Here is a 22735-nt window from a genome sequence, read left to right as displayed (position 1 = left end):
AAAGAGAAGCCTTTATGGACTTCATCAGTCTGGGAGAGAGTGGAATATCTGCCTGAATTAATTTGTGAAATCAGCGAACCTAACAAGATACAGAGCAGATCCTTGTGTTTATTTCAATAAAGAAAAGGAGTTAATTGTAGGTGTGTATGTGGATGATTCCCTTGTAATGTCCAGCAAAGATTTCATCATTCAGGAATTCAAGGACAATATTGCAGCCACATTTAAAATCAAGGACTTGGGAGAAGTACATTACCTTCTTTCAATTAGAATAAGCAGAAAGGGAAGATGGCTGTGTGACTCTTGAACAAAGTGTCTATGCTAGTGAGCTCTTGGAAACAACTAATATCCAAGACGCTAAAGGAGCATCAACACCATTAGATCCAGCTATGAAATATGTAACAGCCACTAAGGATAACATGTTGAATGCTGAAAGAGCATTAAAATATAGGCAGGCTGTTGGAGGGTTCTTATACCTAGCAGGAGAAACGAGGCCGGATTTAGCTTTTGCTACTACTTACATGAGCCAATTCAATAATTGTCCATACAAGGAACATTGGGCTGGCATAGAATATATATTTCGTTACCTAAAACAGACCAAGGAATTAAAGCTGCCTCTCCAAAAGACTGGAAAGGATTTGGAAGTGTTCTGCGATTCTGATTGGGCTGGTGATAAAATTGGTAGACGGTCATTTAGTGGCTATGCAGTATTACTAGCAGGTGGAGCTGTCTCATGGAGCAGTAAGAAACAACAGACGACTGCATTGTCAACAGTTGAAGGTGAATACCTCTCGATGTGCCACGCAGCCAAGGAAGTAAAGTGGTTCCAAAATTTTTAAGGAAATTGTGGGAGAAATTTTTTTTTAATTTTCCACAAAACTTATTTGTTCACAATCAGAGTGGCATTTTTTAGCTAAAAACTATGTTACTTCAGAGCATAAACAACATATTGAACCAAATAACAAACATATTGAAATCAGGCACTTTTCCTTGAGAGAGGAGGTTGAAGAGGAGTTGTTGAACTTTACCTATGTGCCTTCTAGTTCAAATGCAGCAGACAACGTTGACAAAGAGTGTGCTAAAAAAAGCCTTGTTTGATCAAAGGTTCAGTGTTCTTTCAGCGCCTACCATTCTTGACTTGGTAATTAATTTCTATGTAACACAGTTAAATCAAACTGCCTTATCATGACCTGTTACATATAGAAACATGACGAAAACTACACTCGACATTTGTATAATTAAAATGTTATATTTCAGAGAATCAAAAATTTTAAATAGTCTCTGAACCTGGCATGATATCTGAGTACTATAAATTCAAAATTTACTGTTCACTGCCTGCAGATTTCGGTCGATTTACAGGTAATGGACAGTTAACTTCAATCACACTCAACTTCAATGACCTAGTGCACATAATATCTAATTTATTCTAGGATGAATCCTTGAGCATAGACTTCCGATAAATTTATATGACTGCTGTTAGCTCGAAAAGGTGTAAAGGATCTGTAACGAACATCGGTCGTGGATATTTCATGTCGTCGTCCTTCTTCTAAATGTAGATCTTTATTATTCTACTATCCGTTCAAAACTATGTCTGAAATCTTTAATCTAAATATTGTTATATTTCGAGATCACAGTTTAATTTGTTTCCTTAATATTCATAACGGATCGTCTTTCAAGTCTGTTTTAATAGGAAGAAAGGAGAAAAGTGGGAGCCATATCTAAGAGCACAATGGGTGGTTGAACTTTGAACCCCAGCCTTGTCTAACTGTGTAGCAGTCAATGAGAAACATGATGGTGCACTGCCATATAGAAAGAATCAGATGCCATTACCTCCGAAATATGGCTTCAGATCTTACATTCTCATCAGTAGGAGATTAATAACTCCCAAATAAAAAGAGCAGTTATCGCTGTATGCAATTTCCTTAGAATAGTTAGCTGATATGCATCTAATACTTGGGTTCTCCCCGATTATGCCTCTTATAGAATATCGAACGTATTTCAGATATACAATGATGAAATATGGTATTTTCTTAGTAAACAATTTTGATCATTTCTTCATATCAGGTTTAATTATTTCAAACAGTTTTGATCATTTCTCTGCCGCTGATTTCCATACTTTTTCCTAGAAGCTGGCAAATATATGTTCTACTTCATTAAATAAAGCTCAAAGGATTTTAGTTCACTATGGAGATTTACAAATTGCTAGGTAACGTAGATAAGAAAGCGACAGAACCTGTTACCTTGCTTTCCATTTCCTACCTGCCTATTGACTAAATGTCTAAAACGTGGATACATGTAACCTCTATAGCCCGCGGGAAAAGAACTTGCAGTAAAATCTGATGTACACTTTTTAATCTGTTCCTGAATCAATGATAACAGAACCAGGGTGCTTGTGATTGCTGCTCTCAAAACTTCAAAGATCAGACAAAACTTCAATTTTTCAAATTTTTATATGTTTTGTATGGGCCTGTCTACTCGAGGAGACATACTATAAGCGAACAAGTAACTCTCGACGTCTGTCTGACCTAGCTTTAGTCCGTCTATATGGGAAACATACTGCCGTCGCGTCAGATACATGCTAGGACTCGTACTTATTGCCATGAAAGGACACAATGCTGTGAGAGACTTATTCAGCGACTGCCAAGGAAACTGCGTGTGGAAATCACGCGACCAAAAGGTTAATAAATAAGTAATTTGCTTATTAAACAACATATAACGTGAACTGTTTGGAATTTTGTTGTTATTTTAAACAACTTAATATATTATGAGATGGTTATTTTGGATTATAATTTTAGATTGATTAATCTATTTTAAATAACACAATAATGTTTCTCTTGACACCAGTGACTGTAAACTATAGAGCGATGTATTTTTTTACCTCATTTGATATCATTAACTAATCCTTCTAGAATATGTTTTCCTGTTTAAGGGTATTGTACATTCTATAACTCTAAGAAGTCAGATAAACAAGAAAAGCTTAATTCATCATCTGTTTGCATCTGATTATAATTCCTATTATCCATTATTAGTCATTTCTCAGCTATTTAACCTAGGTCTAAAGTTAACACATCAGTAAATGAACCAACCTCGAACGCTTGGAGCAACTACCGAATTATTAATTTCTCTGTGAATCATCAGTCTGTAAGCTTGATCCAGCTGAATTTTCTATTGAAAACTGAACCTGATTTTTCCATTGAAAACAAATACCTTATTTTTCTGACAATTCTATAATTGACAGAATTCTGTTAATTTAAAAGTTATTAAAATTTCGTATGAATTTTATATAAAATCTTCATGTATAATAATTTACGTTATTATTATACAAAATAAGTTTTGCATCAATTAATAATTATTTGCATAATAATTTTATATTGAAGTTATAATTATTAGATGTTTTACATTACTTATGAAGTGATAAAATTTATCTTTCCTTTCATGCATTTAAAATCTACGTTTTATAATAAATCTAATTATTAGCAATATATATTAGATTTTATGTTGTGTATAAAGTAACTGATACACTTTCTTCTAATTGCTTTCCTATCGCGTTTCATTAATTAATCATCTTTTTTTTTGTTACAAATTTTATTTATTTTTCGTATTTTACATTTTATTAGCATTTTAACCATTTCTCCTTACTATTATTATTAATAGAATTTATTTTAAAAATTAAGCCCTGAAAAATAATGGCAGTGTAAACTTTGCAAATTATTATGTTTGTCACGAGACGGGCGGAGATGTTCCATTGAATAAAACTCAAGCTAGCTCTTTTGACTGGTCTGATTGGCTTAGTAGCTCATAGGAACTTCGAAACAAAATTGCCCAATGTAAATGAAATACTGTCAGACAACAAATCTGAGAGGGAGACTTAATTACGTCACTGAGCAATTATTTTTTCTGAGATAGACAAGTTTTAGTCAGGAAAGAAATAAATACAATATGTACGCACACCATATTGTTGATATTGATGTAGCTACGATAGTAGTCTTTTAGCTTTTGTAGTCAAATCTTGTACCAAATTAAAAATTAAAAAATAAATAAATAAATAAAATAAATTAAAACAAAAAATAATATAAAATCTGAAAGCTTTCAAATGTTATATTACTTAACGTTTTGTGTGTTACCTGTATTTACGCACTTAAACCTCATAAAATTCAATTCAACAACATCCCAAAATATGTAAAAACGGCAGATCAAAATTTGTTAATCAAAAATTCGTTAAATTTTTACAAAGTATTAAAAAGGTAATAAAATAAATTCAGAATTAAAATTCATCCTTCCAGGTGTCCATGTTAGGGTGGAGAATAACATCATTCAAAATTAGATGGCTCTAGGTACCGTCTTTTTTTCACAACGTGAGAACCATGCATACTTTCATGTAGATTCTTCATTGTTTAATTTCTTTAAATATAATACATGGCGATAATATTTAGTGGCAACATTTTAAAAAGTGTTTCAGATTTTACAGTTATTCAACGGAAAATGCCGTTAAAAAAACTAATATCCCTCCTGGGCTAACACTACTTCAGCTAATAAACAAAGGCAACTTACTAGGAATATTTAATAAAAGTTATATACTTATTTTTAAATTAAGTTTTTCGTATAGCGTTTTAATTATATGCTCCCCCCCCCAAGTTCGGTATATGTTTTCTAGATATTAAGTCATAATATTATGAGCATTTTTTTCTACTTATATTTTTGGTGATGAATTTCATATCATGCAGATAATTTTAAAACTTAAATAATTAAACTATGTAAAAAATTAAATTATTTCTAGAATTGGCTTGAACTTGAGAACATCTTACATTTTTATGAGAAAGAAAGTCTGCAAATTTAAGATTTTGAGACTGGTATATTTTTCCTTCTTTCAGTACTTTATGCAATGTGAAAACATTTTTTCAATTAATATAAAAATTTTAATTTCAATACAGTATTGCGATAGAGAACTAATTACATTTACTTAAAGAAACTTAACGTTATTGAATCAGCTTATAATATAAATCTTCCAAAATCAAATATTTCGGAGATCATGAAACACGCATTTAGACTAGTCTAAGAAATTATTTAATTTTTAAAAAACTCTTTTATCGTTTACTTAAATGTAAAATTTAATTGGAATCTGAACTATAACAGATATTTATTTTTACATGTCAGATACCGAATTCCCTGACCGTCAGTTTCTTCTTTAATCTATACAGAAATAAATGACGGTAGTGAAACTCGAAAAAAAAAATCGGAAAATCAGTGAAATCATTTTGGGTTATTTTTAAAAAGTCCATTTCCGAAAACATATGCGTTTAGAAATTTTTTTATGATTTTGTAACTTCTTCAACTTAAGTATATGCAACAAATACAGGAAAAATGTAAATATAATCGTTTCAGACTTGTACATTATTGATAAATCTTGCATCTCTTTCTCATATTTTTTGCAACATTATTTTCGGCTCGTTATTACTTTCACTGTCTATTTTTTCTGCCCTTGCTGATGTAGTACATTAATATCTTTAAAAGTTTTTTTAAAAGAAAGCTGCATTCTTTATTATTTTAAGTTACTAACATAGTGCTTTATTCCTATTTGCACTTTTTTTTAGATATGCTGTTAGACATTCTTTCTTTACACATGCTATTTGGGAGAGAAATTTCATATTTAACTTTAATATTAATTCATGTCTTATTTCATTTTATTATGTGCAGATTCTTCCATGTAATATTTAAGTTAGCATTGCCTTTTTCATTTCACAATAAAAATATTTTTAAAATAAAAAATATGTCAATAATTAATCCTATATCCCATTCGGAATCAACTACATGCAAAAACCATTCCCCCCTCAAATGAAAACAGAAGCGCAGCGACGAACTGCAGGAAATGAGGGGGGATCAAGATACGCCAAGACAAAAATAAAAATGAAATTTACATCTTTCGTTGCATGATCTTCATGGGTTGGGCGCAGCGAAAGATGAGACGTACAAGAGTATAAAAAATAGGAGTTATCAAAAGCAGTGTAAGAGAGATCATTGAGCTATCAAAAAATGTTTAGTTTTTGACATTACCGGTTTGTTACAGAAGATATGGTTTCGTTATTTGGTTGGATAGAGGAATTGGAGGCTTACTAGCACTTATTCTCTGCTTCTCATTACTGAATTGGTACTGTTTGTTATTGGGGCCGAATTCAGATACTTTCAAAATCTTTCTATCTGGAGAAACATTTGCATAAAAATAATCACCAGAATATTTACGATGTGGTTAAGGCAAATGCAAGGGAAATTATAACATAAAGGATATACACACGGAAGTGAATCTAGAAAAAAATTTGCTAACGAAATCAGAAAGCTGAAATTCGGGAAGCTAATTCAAATTAACGCAGAGGCATGAAATAAAAGATATCGTTTAAAATGTACAAAACCATTTGCGTTTTAGAACGCTGCTGCCGCCACAGAAACTCAATTCAGTAAGGCTCTAATTCGTTATACGATCAGTGTCGCGTTGAAGTTTATTTAGCCATTTCGCACTGCCCCATAACCTTTCATTAGTTTGCGTACGACAGCTGGTATAGGGATCAGGAATATTATATATACGGTTTGTTGGTTTATTTAATTACAGTAAAGGACCCGAGAGCTATGCACCTAATAGAAAGAATCTCTACTTGGAGAGTTTTCTGTGGGTGTGGCTTGGTTTATTTGATTTCTTTTAATATGGTAAAGCACGAGAGGAACGTCTAAGGAAAATGATCGTTATACATGAGGAAAACCACTGAAACACTCATATAGCCTGCCCGATCGCTGGTTTTGGAATTTTCTCCGAACTACTAGTATTCATTGCCTTTGCTGCGCGGTCGTTGGTGGGCTTAAAACTCGATTTTTTTTTTCATCTAGCTTGCCACCTAGTGGCGCTCAGCACAAAGAGGGAAGACAAACCTTCCTCCTCTAGTTTATATTTATGGTTAACGCAGAAATGCTCAAATCCAGCCTCTTTTTATTGTTCAGTGGCCCTTTCTAACAGTCAGAGTATATTATATAGCAATCAAGGATATTTTCTTCAATAATTTTAAGCAAAGTTCCGGCAAACCGGTTAGGTGTAGCAGCTAAAAAAACATTCTTTTGTTTCTCGACTTTCTGTTTGCTGTCAAAATTTTTGTTTTAATAATTTGTCTTGCATCTGCTGTACATTTGTTCAAGAAGTATGGATATCAGTTATATAACATGAAAGATACACAGAAAGCAGCTAATCTTATATAACAGCTGATTGTGAAAGAAAAATTACAGTGCTCTTAATTACAGTTATAGTGCTTGTAAATCTCCCTATTGTAAAGAGCCGTTTTCTAATTGACATGAGATTAAATTAATTCCATTATCCATTAGAAAATAATTATAGTGAATTATATCTATTGCCGACATTTCTAAGAGGTTGCCTTTTGAAGGAGACCTATATTTTTTGTGAACATGAACAAACATTGCCAGTGAATATCACATTTCTAAGATCCCTATATCTGCAACCAAAATCCTTTAAAACCGTGAATGGTTGGGTTTATAGATGGCTCACTATATTTTTAATAAAGCATGTATATCTTAGATTTACACTTGCTGCATTTTTATTTTCTGTCAAAGCAGACGAATAGTGGTTCTATTTCTTTAGAAGTATGTGAAATTAAAAAAATGGACACTATATGAAAAAAATTTAATTAAATTCAAAAACACAACTCTTTAACATGTCTGAAATTCATTATTCTGCTCGGAATAAATTTATCTGAAGGAAATGTTTAATAAATATTATAACTAAAAGGCTAAGTCAGGCCAAAGTAGTAACTGTCATTTCGTCTAAATATATCTTTTCTTAATCATAAAGTGACTTTTCGAACGGCGAATGAAACGGGAAAGACAGAATAAGTGCGGACGGCAGCGGACAAAGGACACTATTTAGGACTTGGCATGAAAAGAGAAAGGACGAAATGGCACTAAGCCAAGGAAAGTCATGCCTTCGTGGAGGACGTTTTTAAGGAAACTCGCTCGTATATATGTTACGCAAGGGAAAAACCACGAAAATGACTATGCAGTCAGTCTTTCCATCGATATTTTAACACCGGACCGAGCTACCAATGTTCAGTGTTTTTACCGCTTGGCCGCTGGTGAGTCTTGTGCTTACATGAAAAGCTTAAAAATTGTATGACTGATGCTTCCTTAATGTACAGATTTTATTTCATTTTTTATTAATTTTTATTTATTCAACTAATTATTTATTCTTTCCAATATTTAAACTTTTTCTCGGATTTATTTTCAAAGAAACAAAGTTTTCAAAGGAAAGGTCTAGAAAGTTTTGCGAATCGAAAATAAATGATTAAGTCTTAGATGAGATACGTTCTGTCAAATAAAGAATAATAATGCACGTTTAGAATGTAATATATGTAAGTTGTTATTGCATACTGCTTATCTCAACAAATGCTCAAAATTTGTTTCTCTTTTGAAATCTATAGAATTTTTTTTATGGAACTAACCCCAATAAAACGTGGAATTTTATTTAATTTTATGTTTGAATGTTAGCTTTAAGAATGGAGCTAGCAAACAGGTTATAAGGCCTAATCGTTTATGGAAGCATGCAAATTGTCAATGACCTTCTGTAAGATTGCTGGTGACTTCTCACTAGTCAATAAAGTCCGCCGAGTGGTAAAGTCGCGGAACACTGGTAGTTCAGTCCGAGTTTCGAATCCCGCGGACGGGCTGGCTGCATGGGCGTGTTCGTAGTTTTCCCCGTGTGTAACTTGTATGCGAGCCAGTTTCTCTTAGAAAGTCTTCCACGAAGGCATCTCTCTCCTCAGGCAGATAGCCCTCGAGGCTTTGCCGGACTCACATACACCAAAACAAACTCACTAATCAACATGATGTTCAGAAACAACAGAATAAGGATAAAGGTTGAAATCTTTTATCTAAGAGAACTGTTTACAAGAGCTATTTTCCAGCATGCCTTCGTGGTGTAACGGTTAGCAGAATCGGCGCGTATTCGAGAAGTTCAAGTTAGAGTCCCGGCGAGCACATTGCTCATTTTTCACGTCTCCAGCATGGCACCTGAACTAAAAAAAAAGTGATGGATGCTGATTCTTCCCCACCAAGATTTGACGACTGGGTCCCCTAATCCCCGGTTGTCTTTAAAACAGGGAGTATATAAGGTATTTCTCCCTCCTTCCAGCTTGCCTTCGTGGTGTAACGGTTAATACATTCGGCTCGTATTCGAGATATTCAGGTCCGAGTCTCGGAGAGGGATTGCTTATTTATTGCTTATTTTCATGTCTTCTGCATTTAAAAAAAAAAAAAAAAAAAAAAAAAAAAAAAAACAGTCTAGACCAGTGATTCTCAACAGTTTTTCCCTCGTGTGCTCTTTTCACCATTGCTAAACGATCATTCAATACCTCCTTCCCCAAACTTAAAAAGTACTTATGCGTTTGTTTAAATAAAGGTTATTTGTAATGCATTTTATAAATTAAGTATAAAACATGTTGATAAATACCAAAATTTGAACAAAAGTGTTTTTTTTTTTTTTTTTTTTTTTTTTTTTTTTTTATATCCATAAACTAAGTCTAAATACTTAAGAAAAGGTTAACTAAATTACTCTCTGAAACTGTGAAATTCCCCTTAGGGGTATTCCTCCTGATTGAGGACCCATATTCTAGACAGAATTAGTTTTTAATAGTGACTGAATGTACAGATAATTTAATTTGTCGCACTTCTCTTATTCTAACTTTTGTTATACAAAACTTCGGATCACGTGCATGTTTTTTGAAAATTAAAGTTAAGACACAAATTAAAAAAAAATAAAAAATAAAAAAAAATAAATCTGATACTGAATTCAAAATCGTTTATTTACCTAATAAACCTATGAGATCAAAGTTGAAGTATACCTTAATTCTGCTTAATGAATTATTCTTAGGAAAGAACCTTAAAAACTGGTGAAATATTTCATGCAGAAAACAAGATATTAAAAATTCTATTCTACATGTATATGTTTTTAATTACATTATTTTGATTAACTCTCTGTTCTATATACATATAGGGTTTTAATTCAACCGGAGCCCAAAATGAAATGTGTTCCGTTACTTAAATCTATTGTTCAATTATTTGTTATTCATTTAATTTATTATTTATTTTATCTTTATTCATGAATCTGCTTTGTGCAGTTGAAGAAAAAAGGAAAAAAGTATTGATTTTAAAGTAGCATATATTTCGGTGTGGAGTTTTGTCAGTGTGGGCTTTTATCAGCGTGCGCTTATATCTATGTGGGTTTTCATAAATTTGGGCTTTTAACTGTGTGGGCTTTTGTCGCGTGCGGTTTCGTCCAGTGGGCTTTTGTCTGGTCACCGAACAGTTCATAAGCAAACTTTTGCCTTTTCCTGATTAAAATTATATGAAAGTACCTAATTACATTTATCTAATTAATATTTATATTAAATTCGTAGGGTTTCCCTTAGTGCAATTAACCTATTATTCAAATTTTTATCTTTCCTGAACTCTTCAACTTCCCCTCTCATTTCCACCCCAGGATGTAAATTTCGTTAATTGAAACGAGCATTTAAACGGGTGAATATTGGCCTTTATTCAGAGCGTGTTTTCCGGAGCCAGCGTACGTTTCTGACCTTGCTGTTACGCGGAGTTACACTCTTTTTTGGCCATTTGTATAAATATCAAGCCTCAAAAGGTTGTGTTAAGGTTGTCGAGTCAACCTAGTTAGCCGTAACGTAAGGTGCTAGTCCAGTACTACTCTTTTTATGCTTGAACTGTTTTGTGTAATAAAACTTAAGTTCCACCGCAAGTTGTCGGTGTTATTGTAAAGCACGAAGTACGTGTCTTTCTGTTCCATAGTTGAAAATAATAAAAGGTTATTTTCACTCTTCTTCTGTGCTGTTATTATTTCACGCCTGTGCGAGAAGTGGCAGACCCATTTGAAGGGTCTATATTAGTTTATGTGGCCAAACAGAGTTAGATCCTGTAAGTGGCGCCCAATTGAATTCGAACTCATGGCTGATAACGATGCTAGAGTTGAGATAGCCTTATCCATATCACCAACTCCACCGGCTCTTGGTAATACAACGGAAGGTTTCGGCTACGTCATGGAAACAATGCGGGCCTCCATGAAACCTGTAGTGACATTCGACGGAAGGTCGGAAGAACGGAAGAACAATTGGATAACCATTTTTTATTGTACCTCGTCCCTGAAGTGCAAAAAATAACGATAGCGACGACCACCTTAGGACAGGCACTAAATTGGAAAATTCCTTCTGGGGGAAATAGGCAGCCTCACGTATGCGTTTGAAAATTTCAAAACTGCTCTGTTGAAAGAGCTCTCCGTGGTCAAAGATGAAGCGAAACTCAAAATCGAATTGTACAGCAAGTACCACTTTAAAGTTGAGGAGTTAACTGAGCTCATTTTACGGAAGGTCCAAATTACAAATTTGTTGTACGGGAAAAGACCCGATGCAGAGATAATTCATATTATTTTGCCTCGAATAGTGACACAAGTCCAAGATTATATCGGAGTGAGAAACCTCAGGACATTAGAGCAATTGTATGAGCTGGCGGTGAAATTTGAAGAAGGAGGGTTGCAGAAAGTAGGTGTACAAGAGCTTTTGGCCAGAGATCAAACGGACAGTTTTCTAGCCGTATTAAGAACAAGCAAGGAGATTAAACGGCAGGAATAAATTTCAAGATAAGAAGAAAAACAACCGCCAAAATAGGCCGCAAAACTCTAAACAGGGACAGGGTGCTGAAATCAGGGTAGAGTCACCCCGATCGAATAAAAATCCTTCGAAAGTACAATTATACACGGTAATAATAAAACATTTGTCCCTGCATGTTATACAGATTTTGATGAATAACCTACAAACACAGGCCTTAGTGGACACTGGGGCACAAGCTAATATTGTATCAGAAATTTCTTTTCGTAAAAATATCAGAAATATTTATTGTTTAAAGTTTAAGATACCAAAGTTATCGCAGGTTAGGGTAAACACTATGCGTGTATACGTAAAGCGACTTTCAATGTCCAAATAAGGAATGAGGTTCAAAAATCAATATTTTTTTGTTTTTCGGCTTCAGTCATTTTAGGTAGGGAGTTCCTAAAGACAGTGGGGGTCAACATCAACTTCCAGGAATAAACTGTGGTGCTGCACTTGCAATCGAAGGATATGGAGGCAGTAGAATCGCAAAAGTTGAATCTTGCATATGTGAAAGCGGAAGACAGGAAAAAAGTTGGGACAACTGTGGGTAAGAACATTTTCTGATATTTATTCTGAAACACCTATGTTGATCCAAATCGTTATCACGAAATCGAATTAAAAAATGAGGAGCCCGTGAAGACAAGCCCATAGCGGTACGATCCAAAGAAACTACTTTTGAATCCTTTCTTTTTTAGGCTTGCGCCTTTGTGAGTTTTTAGAGAAGAGTCTAGAGAATAGAAAGGATTTTTTTCTCTTTTCTCCTGCTTCGTTTCGCTAAACTAGAGAAGTTATGACTTCGTAGCTGAAGTATTTGTCAAAAGATGAATATTAATTTTTGAAAACGCTGAATTATGATGAAAATAGATATTAGTAGAAAATACCTCCTAGGTACAACTAAAATCAATACATACTCTAATCAGTCTTAGCTTGTTTTCCAAACTCAATGTAGCTTAAAATTACATATATTGATTAACAATTTCAATTTACACTCGAAAAAATGTTTAACCGTTTGCTTCTTACATAAATTGGCATTTAACATTCATGTTCTATAAAACAATTTGTGTAACAGCTTATATTTATATATTAAACGATCCTCCTTGTGTTTTTGTGATTTTAGCTTCTTTCGGCTTGTTTCTGAAACTGAATATAGTTTAGAATTACAAGCTTTCATTAACAATTTTAATTTAATTTATGTTCGAAAATAATGTTTGAACATTTGTTTCTTGGATTTTTGTTTTTAACTGGCAATTCGCATACATTTTTTCATGATACTTTGATACTTTGCTGATTCTGGCATGAAGCGAGAGATGCACTACTCCCGCTCTTTCCAGATTCCTGAATGAATCCCCTTAGGATCCTGACATATGTGAAAGTCAAAATTCAAGCTATTCCAATTGAGATAACATTGTAAAAGTAATAGAAAACTGAAGCCCTGAGCTTCGGTCTGAGCAAGTCATGTCATATTTTCATGAAAATTGTGCAACGCCTTATATTAGTATTTATATTTTAAACAAACTCCCTTGTATTTTTGTGATATTAGATATTTTTTCCTTTTTCATTAGTATTCTTATTTAGTTTTTTCTAAGAATCATTTTATTGAATTTTTTCTCATTGCATTGGAAGTATTTATCATTCAACTATATCACTGTTCAATGTTAATGTTTGCATTTTTGTGACAATAGCTTTTTGCTTCTTTAGCGTGTTTTACTTTAGTTTAAAGACATTTTTTATTGATTACGTTTTTATTGTATTTCATTGCATTTTACATATTTCTGAGATCAATATTAAATAGAAAACTGCAATAAAACTAGAAAATATAAAGACAAAATAAAATTTTGATGAAATTGAGAAACTGGTGAAATGAATGCTAATATAATAAAATTTCAAATACTTTATTTATATAGCTGAGCCGTAAAATCGATAAACAATAAAGTTGGCTTCGGTTCACATTTCAGCGAACTAGTTGGCTGCAGGTGGCCTCTTATGTTACGTGAATACAAGGAGGTTTCTCTAAAAAGTCCTCCAAGAAGTTTCTTCTCCTTTGGGGCAGATAGCCGTCAAAGGAGTTCAACCTCTAAGTAAAATATGAAACAAGATAAATTAATTAGTGTAAATAAAATTGGATAGTACAGGTAAATTGGATTACATGATTATGAAAATTATGCTAACACTGTTTCCCTGTACGGGGAAATAATATTATTAAAGAGTTTCTATGCGAAACTGGTCCATATACTCTTCGCATGTGGTGACATTCGCAGATGCTGCACATACATCTGATGGTGGAAACGAGAACCTATGAGAACCACCAGTGTACATCGACTTTACTGATATACCAAAAGATGATACTCCATTGACCAAAGATATGACCTGACTATTATCAGTATGGGTACACTTTCATATAAGAAAGAAGTTGAAGCAAAAGTATATATCTTTTCCTTATATATATAAGCGGCTAAAGTGTGTGTAGCCGATAGTTTATTGTTGCTACTCGGAAAAATGAGCGCGGAAATTAACGTTTCCGCAGTTTTTAATTAATATCTCAACCGATTAAAGTCGCATGATGATGAGAACGGTATCGATGAATTCGGAGAATTTTTTGGAATCTGACGATACGCGACTCGAATTTTAAGGTCAGTTTACACCTGTCAGAGCGGCTCGGAGCGAGTCGCTCCTTACGATTACGATTAGTGTAAATAAAATTGTAGAATCGGTCTACAATTTTATTTACACTAATTGTAGATTATCTTTATTTACTTGTAGATTCGGTCTACAATTTTATTTACACTAATTGTAGATTATCTTTATTTACTTGTAGATTCGGTCTACAAGAAAATGAGTTATGTTATAAATGTGGAGTTACGGGTTCAGGTAAACATTTTGTAAATGAATGTGATTTAACTTATGATATAAGAAAAATGTTTGAACACATTAATACATTTACTGGAAAAAACATTCAATTTGAATTTGCTAGGGAATTAACGAATTTTATTAATAATAATCGTGTTAATGTCGGAATTTTGATTTAACATGTGTTTAGTGTTTTCATGATAGAGCATGGTCTGTGTCTTGTGTTTTGTCTAGTTAGTTTCTAACCATCGATTCTATTTATTTTAATTATTATTGTGCCGTTGAGGTCTATTGGGTTATATCCTAGAGGTCGTATTTTAATATGTGGATTTTTAACTTGGCGGCCCCCTGGAAAAGTCATAAAATCAAATCGATTAGGTGGATGGGAGGCTGCGCCTCTTTCTGTACTGTTACTTCACCCCATATATATATATGATATATAAGCGGCTTAAGTGTCTGTTTGTCGCCGATAGTTTATTGGTTGCTTGCGTAACTGTACTAGCCAATGGGGTGAAGTTGCCACGGCACAAGGTTGCCGTTTCAATTGAGACGTAGACAATTTCCCTGTAAAACTTGCCTTTGCTATGACCATCAATAGAATTAAGCGAGTAGAAGGGGCCAAACGCTTAAGCGTTTTGGAGCCTGCATTTGGACACGACCAACTTTATGTTGCCTGTTCAAGAGTTCATGAAAGAACGGACGTAAAATTAAAAATAATGGATGTCCTCTGCAAGGCGCGCTTAAGAATGATGGTAAAGATCTACACAATAAATGTTGTGTACAAAGAGATCTTTGACGTGTGAATTAACATTTTATTATTTAAATCACCTAGCGGTGGCTCTTAAGAAATGTACCGCCAGTGGTTTTCTTCATTGCACTCTACTTTAAGCAATTAAGCAAGTAGAAGGGGGAAAGCCCGTAGGGCAGTAAGCAAAGGGGCCTTCTCCCTACCTGCCCTGGGTAATTAAGTTTGGATTAGCAGACACCTTTGCCCAAATCATTTTAATTACAATTTATAATATTTAGAACAGCGGTCATTTCGTATGACCGCCGGGCGTTCTAGTATATATATATATATATATACACACATACACGCGCATGCATTTCATTTCCGTTAGGCAAGGGAAGTATGTCCCGCGTGGGAATTTTTAAGGAAAACTGGCTCGTATCCATGTTACACATGAGAAAAAATACAAAAAGCAATATAGCCAGCCCCTTCGGCAGGACTCGTACTCAAGCCCGAACAACCAGTGTTTAGCGGCTTTTATTGCTCGGCGGCTATACATCTACATACATATACACACATTTACCATGTACACATGGTACTTACACGTACGTATATGTGTATGCGTTTATCAGCGTGGCCATATAGTAAACATATATCTCTTTGCATACAAGCAAACAATTAGCATAAAAACATGTTTCATTTTACATATTCGTGTTTGTGTTTCATATGCACGCATACATCATTTGCTTATGTATTCAATGGTCTTAGCCATTCGGCCACTGATAGTAAACAAAATATATATAAGTCTCTAATAAATCAGATTGGATCAAATGTAAAGTAATAAACAGAGGAGCGTTATTCCGCACAAGACGAACTGATACATATACATAATTATGGCATCACAGTTTCTTTTTACAAACACTACCGCCATCTATTAGCAATCTAAGGATACATAATCCTAAACTTAACACTCCCCCCCCCATGCATCCGTAAACGGATGCATCAATTTTACTGAACTTCAAGATTATAAAGTCTTTCAATTAGTCTTCTAACAACACCCTTATCCAACTGAATCTCACAAGATCTAATTCTATCATCTCTTCCGTGAAATACACTCATGTCCAAAATTATCTTTACATACCCAAAATTGATGATATTCAATGAAATATCGAATCAATGTGATCCGTATTTGCAGGGAATGTGTGAAAACCAAGCCTAATTAGCATTATCCAATCAAAAGTAATCAAACGGTTTGTGATATGCAAATCTAGGCGTTACATCCTCCAAGGTTGAATCAAGCGCTTTGCGCAAACTGAATATTTGAGTGAATTTCTGCAACATAGCGTTTGATTTCAGTGTGTAGGGACTCAAAGCGGTTTGTTATGGCTTCAAAGTATCATTTGGAAGAATCTGTAAAGTGGCGAATTATCGGCCGTTTAGAAGCAGAGCAGTCAATCATGGAAACAGCCACATGTCTGAATATTTCCAGACAGACAGTCTCTAAGCTATGGAAAGAGTTTCAAAATGATGGAAGTGTTGTAAGGAGGCCTGGACAAGGTCGGAAACGAATGACAACTGCTTCTGAAGATCGGTATCTGGCATTAACTGCCCGTCGTAACAGAAAGGCTACTACTCGCCAGTTAAGTTCAGAGCTTGCAGCCGCCACTGAAACTGTTGCATCACGGCAAACAATATACAGAAGGCTTAATGAAAAAGGCCTTTATGCCAGAAAGCCAAGGGTATGTGTTTTACTGTCTTCACAGAAAAAGAGGGATCGCTTTAATTGGTGTAAAGAACATCAAAATTGAACTGAACATCAATAGTCTCATGTTCTCTTTACTGATGAGTCGCGGTTTAGTTTAACTGGTGATTCTAAACATGTTTACATCTGGAGGGGAGTCAGGAACATGAAATGATCCCTCGAACATTGTGGAACGTGACCGTTTCGGTAGTGGAGGTGTGATGGTATGGGGTGGAATAATGATCGATGGACGTACGCCCCTACACGTGTTCAGCAGCGGATCTGTGACAGGCCAGATATATCGCGATGAGGTCTTAGATCCTTATGTAAGACTTTTCAGGAATGCATATGGAGCTGACTTTTCATTTATGGAGGATAATGCCCGTCCACATCGAGCAAACCTCGTTGATGAATTCCTTGAAAGTGAAGACATTAAGCGAATACCTTGGCCACCAAACTCTCCTGACCTTAACCCGATAGAGAACTTATGGGACTACCTTGGAAGAGCAATTGCACGTATACATCCTCCTCCTAGAGATGTAAATGCTCTGAAGACGGCATTGCTGGAAGAGTGGAGATTAATTCCCCAAACTGTGGTTAACAACGTTATTTCCAGCCTTAAAACACGTTGTGATATGTGTGTACAAGTCAGGGGAGATCATATTCCATATTAAATTCATAAGACTTAATTCTTTTTCTGAATCATTCCTTTTTTTTCTTAACTCTCTTTGTCACACTTTATTACAATTTTTATTCTAATTCAGAAGTCAAACAACAAAAATCAGCGTTAATTTACAAAATTTTCACAGGACTAGTTTCGATGGTTTTACCGAACCATCATCTTCAGCTGCAAAACCGCAAATGAACAAGATAGGAAATAAAGTTTAGATAAGATAAGAAAGCCTGGACAAGAATAAGCAAGTGGCGCCATCTGTTGGCGAAACCAAAACTAAAACATAATTTCTCTAAAAGCCGAAGGCAAATTTGGATTGGAATTAGGATCGTTAACTAGAACAGAAAGATTTTTATGAATGTGAAATGCCTCTAGAAAATCCAGTTCTCCAATGGAAGATGTTTTTTGAATAATTTTGGCAGCAGAAAAATTGAAAGTGTGATTTTCGGACCAACAATGTTGAGCAACAGAAGACTTCTGTGTTTCCTTTTTTCTAACATATGCCTCATGTTCTTTGACGCGAAATTTTAAGGCTCTCTTAGTTTGGCCAATGTAAATTAAACCGCACTGGCAAGGAATCCTGTAAATACCCCAGGAATTCACATCCGGAATGGGGTCCTTGAGTATAGAAGTTGGAATTTTATTGATGGGAGAGTAAACAACCCGAAAGTTAAATTTCTGCAAAATATCTGCAACTTTATAGCTAATTCATGGAAAGAAGGGAATGACAACAGAATTTTTATAATCTCCTAAAATAAGAGTGTGGCTTTTAGTGTGTTGAGATGAGAATTTTTTAACTGCTTGATTAATAATGTTGGGTGAAAAGCCCCTGTCAATAGCTATTGCTTTTAAATAATTTAGTTCTTCATCAAGGGCTAGTTTGGAGGAGCAAACTTGAAGAGCACGTAAAACATAGGAATAAAATGAAGCTAACTTTTGTTTAGTCGGATGACATGATTTAAAGTGTGGTGGAAGGCAAACCGATGAAGGTTTACGGTAAACTGTAGTACTGAAGTTGGATGTGTTACGTGTGACCAGAATGTCGAGAAACGGAAGAGAATTGCAAGTCTCAAGTTCAAAAGAACTGAATAGCAGGATCAATAGAATTCATTGTTGAAAGAACTCTATTTAAATCATCTTTATTACCTTCAAACAGGGTAAAAGTATCGTCTACGTAGCGGAACCATGCCGGGAAGTTTAAAGTTTCAAACAATTTTGATTCATAATAATGCATGTAGATATCAGCCAGGATGGGACTGAGGGGGCTTCCCATGGCTAATCCCTCAGTTTGCTTGTAATATTTATTTTGGAAAACAAAATGTGTTTGTTTCAAACAGAGTTGAGTGAGAGAAATTAGCTCATCAATTTCGATGCAAGAGAAATGAAATTCGCGAAGTCTGGTTTCTAGACATCTTAATGCACCCTCCACTGGGACATTGGTGAATAATGATTTTACATCAAAAGAAACCATGAGTAAATTACGAGGAGAAATGTTTTTAACCTTTTTTACAAACTCTATTGAATTTTTTATGGTGTAAATGTTATTGTCTAATAGAGTGGAAAATCTAGAAACTAAATATTTAGCTAACGGATACGAGGCAGTACCCAAATTTGATACAATAGGGCGGAAAGGAATACCACTTTTATGAATTTTGGGAAGAGCATATAATCTGGCACAATTCGCAACAGATGGGATAAGCGAATGTTTTAAGTTGCTTGAAATGATTTGCGAAGATTTGATCGTAGTTTTTATTTTGGATAAGTCCGAAGGTGAAGGATCTTTAGGGATCGGATTATATGGTCCTTCGTTTAAGAGTTTAGTGACACCATCGATGTAAGTGTTCTTATCCATGACGACTATCTGGCCACCTTTGTCGGCCTTTGAAATGACAATATCCGGGTTAGAATGAATCTCGCGCATTGTAGCTCTTTCTCTCGCAGTTAGATTTGGTTTCAAAGGTTTATTATTGAATTTCACATTATGAGCGATAAGATGCCTAATCATTTCTTTCTGTGAATCTGAAACTTTACTGAACTTGAAAGCTTTTTCGATAGGAGCCAAAATCTTTGGAATCGAGGGTTTACAGGTTTGTGAGAAGTTACAATTATATTTTAGAATTCTCTCTTGTTCTTCTGAAAGACTAACATTAGAAATATTAACTATTGGCTTGATGTTTACAATAGGAAGATTTTTTGAACTACGAGGGCCATCCAGGAAGTAGATTACGTTTCCGTCTGTGTCCGCTAGGGGCGGGGCTAGCGCGGCCATCTTGGGGTCAGAGCGTTGCGCAGCTCAGTCTGCATCTAGCCGTGCTAGTGAGAGGTTCGTGCTCTGCTCCGTTCAGATACTGTGACGGTTTGAAATGTCTGCGTTAATTGAAAATCCCGCGAGCTGCGAGGTGCGCTCAGTAATAAGGTTTCTGACTGCAAAAAACTGTAAACCGATAGAAATCTATCGGCAGCTTCGTGAAGTGTATGGGGACAACATTATCACTGAAGGTGGAGTGCGTCAGTGGGTCATAAGATTTCAAAATGGCCGAACCAATGTTCACGACGAAGATCGAAGTGGGAGACCCAGCATAGTGACCGCCGATAAATCGCTACGATAAATGCCTTAATTTGTATGGTGACTATGTAGAAAAGTAGTATTTGAGTGTGGTTTTCATCTGTATATAATAAAATTTGTTTCCTATACTTTGTTTATTTTTTTATTCCAAAACGTAATCTACTTTCTGGATAGCCCTCGTACTTGAACTGGAAGACTGTAAAAGAAGTTTTTCGAATTAGTGTTCACTGCCCTTGAACAAAAGTCTTGGTCTAGAACGGAGAATGCAGTTAACCGTCATAAAAACACCCTTGCAGTTAAATTCGAAAAACTTCTTTTACAGTCTTCCAGTTCAAGTAGTTCAAAAAGTCATCCCATTGTAAACATCAAGCCAATAGTTTATATTTCTAATGTTAGTCTTTCAGAAGAACAAGAGAGAATTCTAAAATATAATTTTAACTTCGCACAAACCTGTAAACCCTCGATTCCAAAGATTTTGGCTCCTATCGAAAAAGCTTTCAAGTTCAGTAAAGTTTCAGATTCACAGAAAGAAATGATTAGGCATCTTATCGCTCATAATGTGAAATTCAATAACAAACCTTTGAAACCAAATCTAACTGCGAGAGAAAGAGCTACAATGCGCGAGATTCATTCTAACCCGGATATTGTCATTTCAAAGGCCGACAAAGGTGGCCAGATAGTCGTCATGGATAAGAACACTTACATCGATGGTGTCACTAAACTCTTAAACAAAGGACCATATAATCCGATCCCTAAAGATCCTTCACCTTCGGACTTATCCAAAATAAAAACTACAATCAAATCTTCGCAAATCATTTCAAGCAACTTAAAACATTCGCTTATCCCATCTGTTGCGAATTGTGCCAGATTATATGCTCTTCCCAAAATTCATAAAAGTGGTATTCCTTTCCGCCCTATTGTATCAAATTTAGGTACTGCCTCGTATCCGTTAGCTAAATATTTAGTTTCTAGATTTTCCACTCTATTAGACAATAACATTTACACCATAAAAAATTCAATAGAGTTTGTAAAAAAGGTTAAAAACATTTCTCCTCGTAATTTACTCATGGTTTCTTTTGATGTAAAATCATTATTCACCAATGTCCCAGTGGAGGGTGCATTAAGATGTCTAGAAACCAGACTTCGCGAATTTCATTTCTCTTGCATCGAAATTGATGAGCTAATTTCTCTCACTCAACTCTGTTTGAAACAAACACATTTTGTTTTCCAAAATAAATATTACAAGCAAACTGAGGGATTAGCCATGGGAAGCCCCCTCAGTCCCATCCTGGCTGATATCTACATGCATTATTATGAATCAAAATTGTTTGAAACTTTAAACTTCCCGGCATGGTTCCGCTACGTAGACGATACTTTTACCCTGTTTGAAGGTAATAAAGATGATTTAAATAGAGTTCTTTCAACAATGAATTCTATTGATCCTGCTATTCAGTTCACTTTTGAACTTGAGACTTGCAATTCTCTTCCGTTTCTCGACATTCTGGTCACACGTAACACATCCAACTTCAGTACTACAGTTTACCGTAAACCTTCATCGGTTTGCCTTCCACCACACTTTAAATCATGTCATCCGACTAAACAAAAGTTAGCTTCATTTTATTCCTATGTTTTACGTGCTCTTCAAGTTTGCTCCTCCAAACTAGCCCTTGATGAAGACTCTAAATTATTTAAAAGCAATAGCTATTGACAGGGGCTTTTCACCCAACATTATTAATCAAGCAGTTAAAAAATTCTCATCTCAACACACTAAAAGCCACACTCTTATTTTAGGAGATTATAAAAATTCTGTTGTCAGTCCCTTCTTTCCATCAATTAGCTATAAAGTTGCAGATATTTTGCAGAAATTTAACTTTCGGGTTGTTTACTCTCCCATCAATAAAATTCCAACTTCTATACTCAAGGACCCCATTCCGGATATGAATTCCTGGGGTATTTATAGGATTCCTTGCCAGTGCGGTTTAATTTACATTGGCCAAACTAAGAGAGCCTTAAAATTTCGCGTCAAAGAACATGAGGCATATGTTAGAAAAAAGGAAACACAGAAGTCTTCTGTTGCTCAACATTGTTGGTCCGAAAATCACACTTTCAATTTTTCTGCTGCCAAAATTATTCAAAAAACATCTTGCATTGGAGAACTGGATTTTCTAGAGGCATTTCACATTCATAAAAATCTTTCTGTTCTAGTTAACGATCCTAATTCCAATCCAAATTTGCCTTCGGCTTTTAGAGAAATTATGTTTTAGTTTTGGTTTCGCCAACAGATGGCGCCACTTGCTTATTCTTGTCCAGGCTTTCTTATCTTATCTAAACATTTTTTCCTATCTTGTTCATTTGCGGTTTTGCAGCTGAAGATGATGGTTCGGTAAAACCATCGAAACTAGTCCTGTGAAAATTTTGTAAATTAATGCTGATTTTTGTTGTTTGACTTCTGAATTAGTATTTATTCGGCGTGTTATTGTGTCTT

General features: G+C 34.8%; 1 pseudogene; it reads left to right on the top strand.

Moving 5' to 3' along the window:
- Positions 1-416: 416 nt before the first annotated feature.
- LOC118190779 (uncharacterized) lies at positions 417-836 on the top strand (annotated as a pseudogene).
- Positions 837-22735: the final 21899 nt, after the last annotated feature.

This window comes from Stegodyphus dumicola, chromosome 10 (genome assembly GCF_044657685.1).
Source record: "Stegodyphus dumicola isolate Sdum_Otavi_A_Nest chromosome 10, ASM4465768v1".
NCBI classification, from domain to species: domain Eukaryota; kingdom Metazoa; phylum Arthropoda; class Arachnida; order Araneae; family Eresidae; genus Stegodyphus; species Stegodyphus dumicola.
Note: the sequence above shows the minus strand (reverse complement) of the source record. Positions and strands in the feature narration are given on the sequence as shown.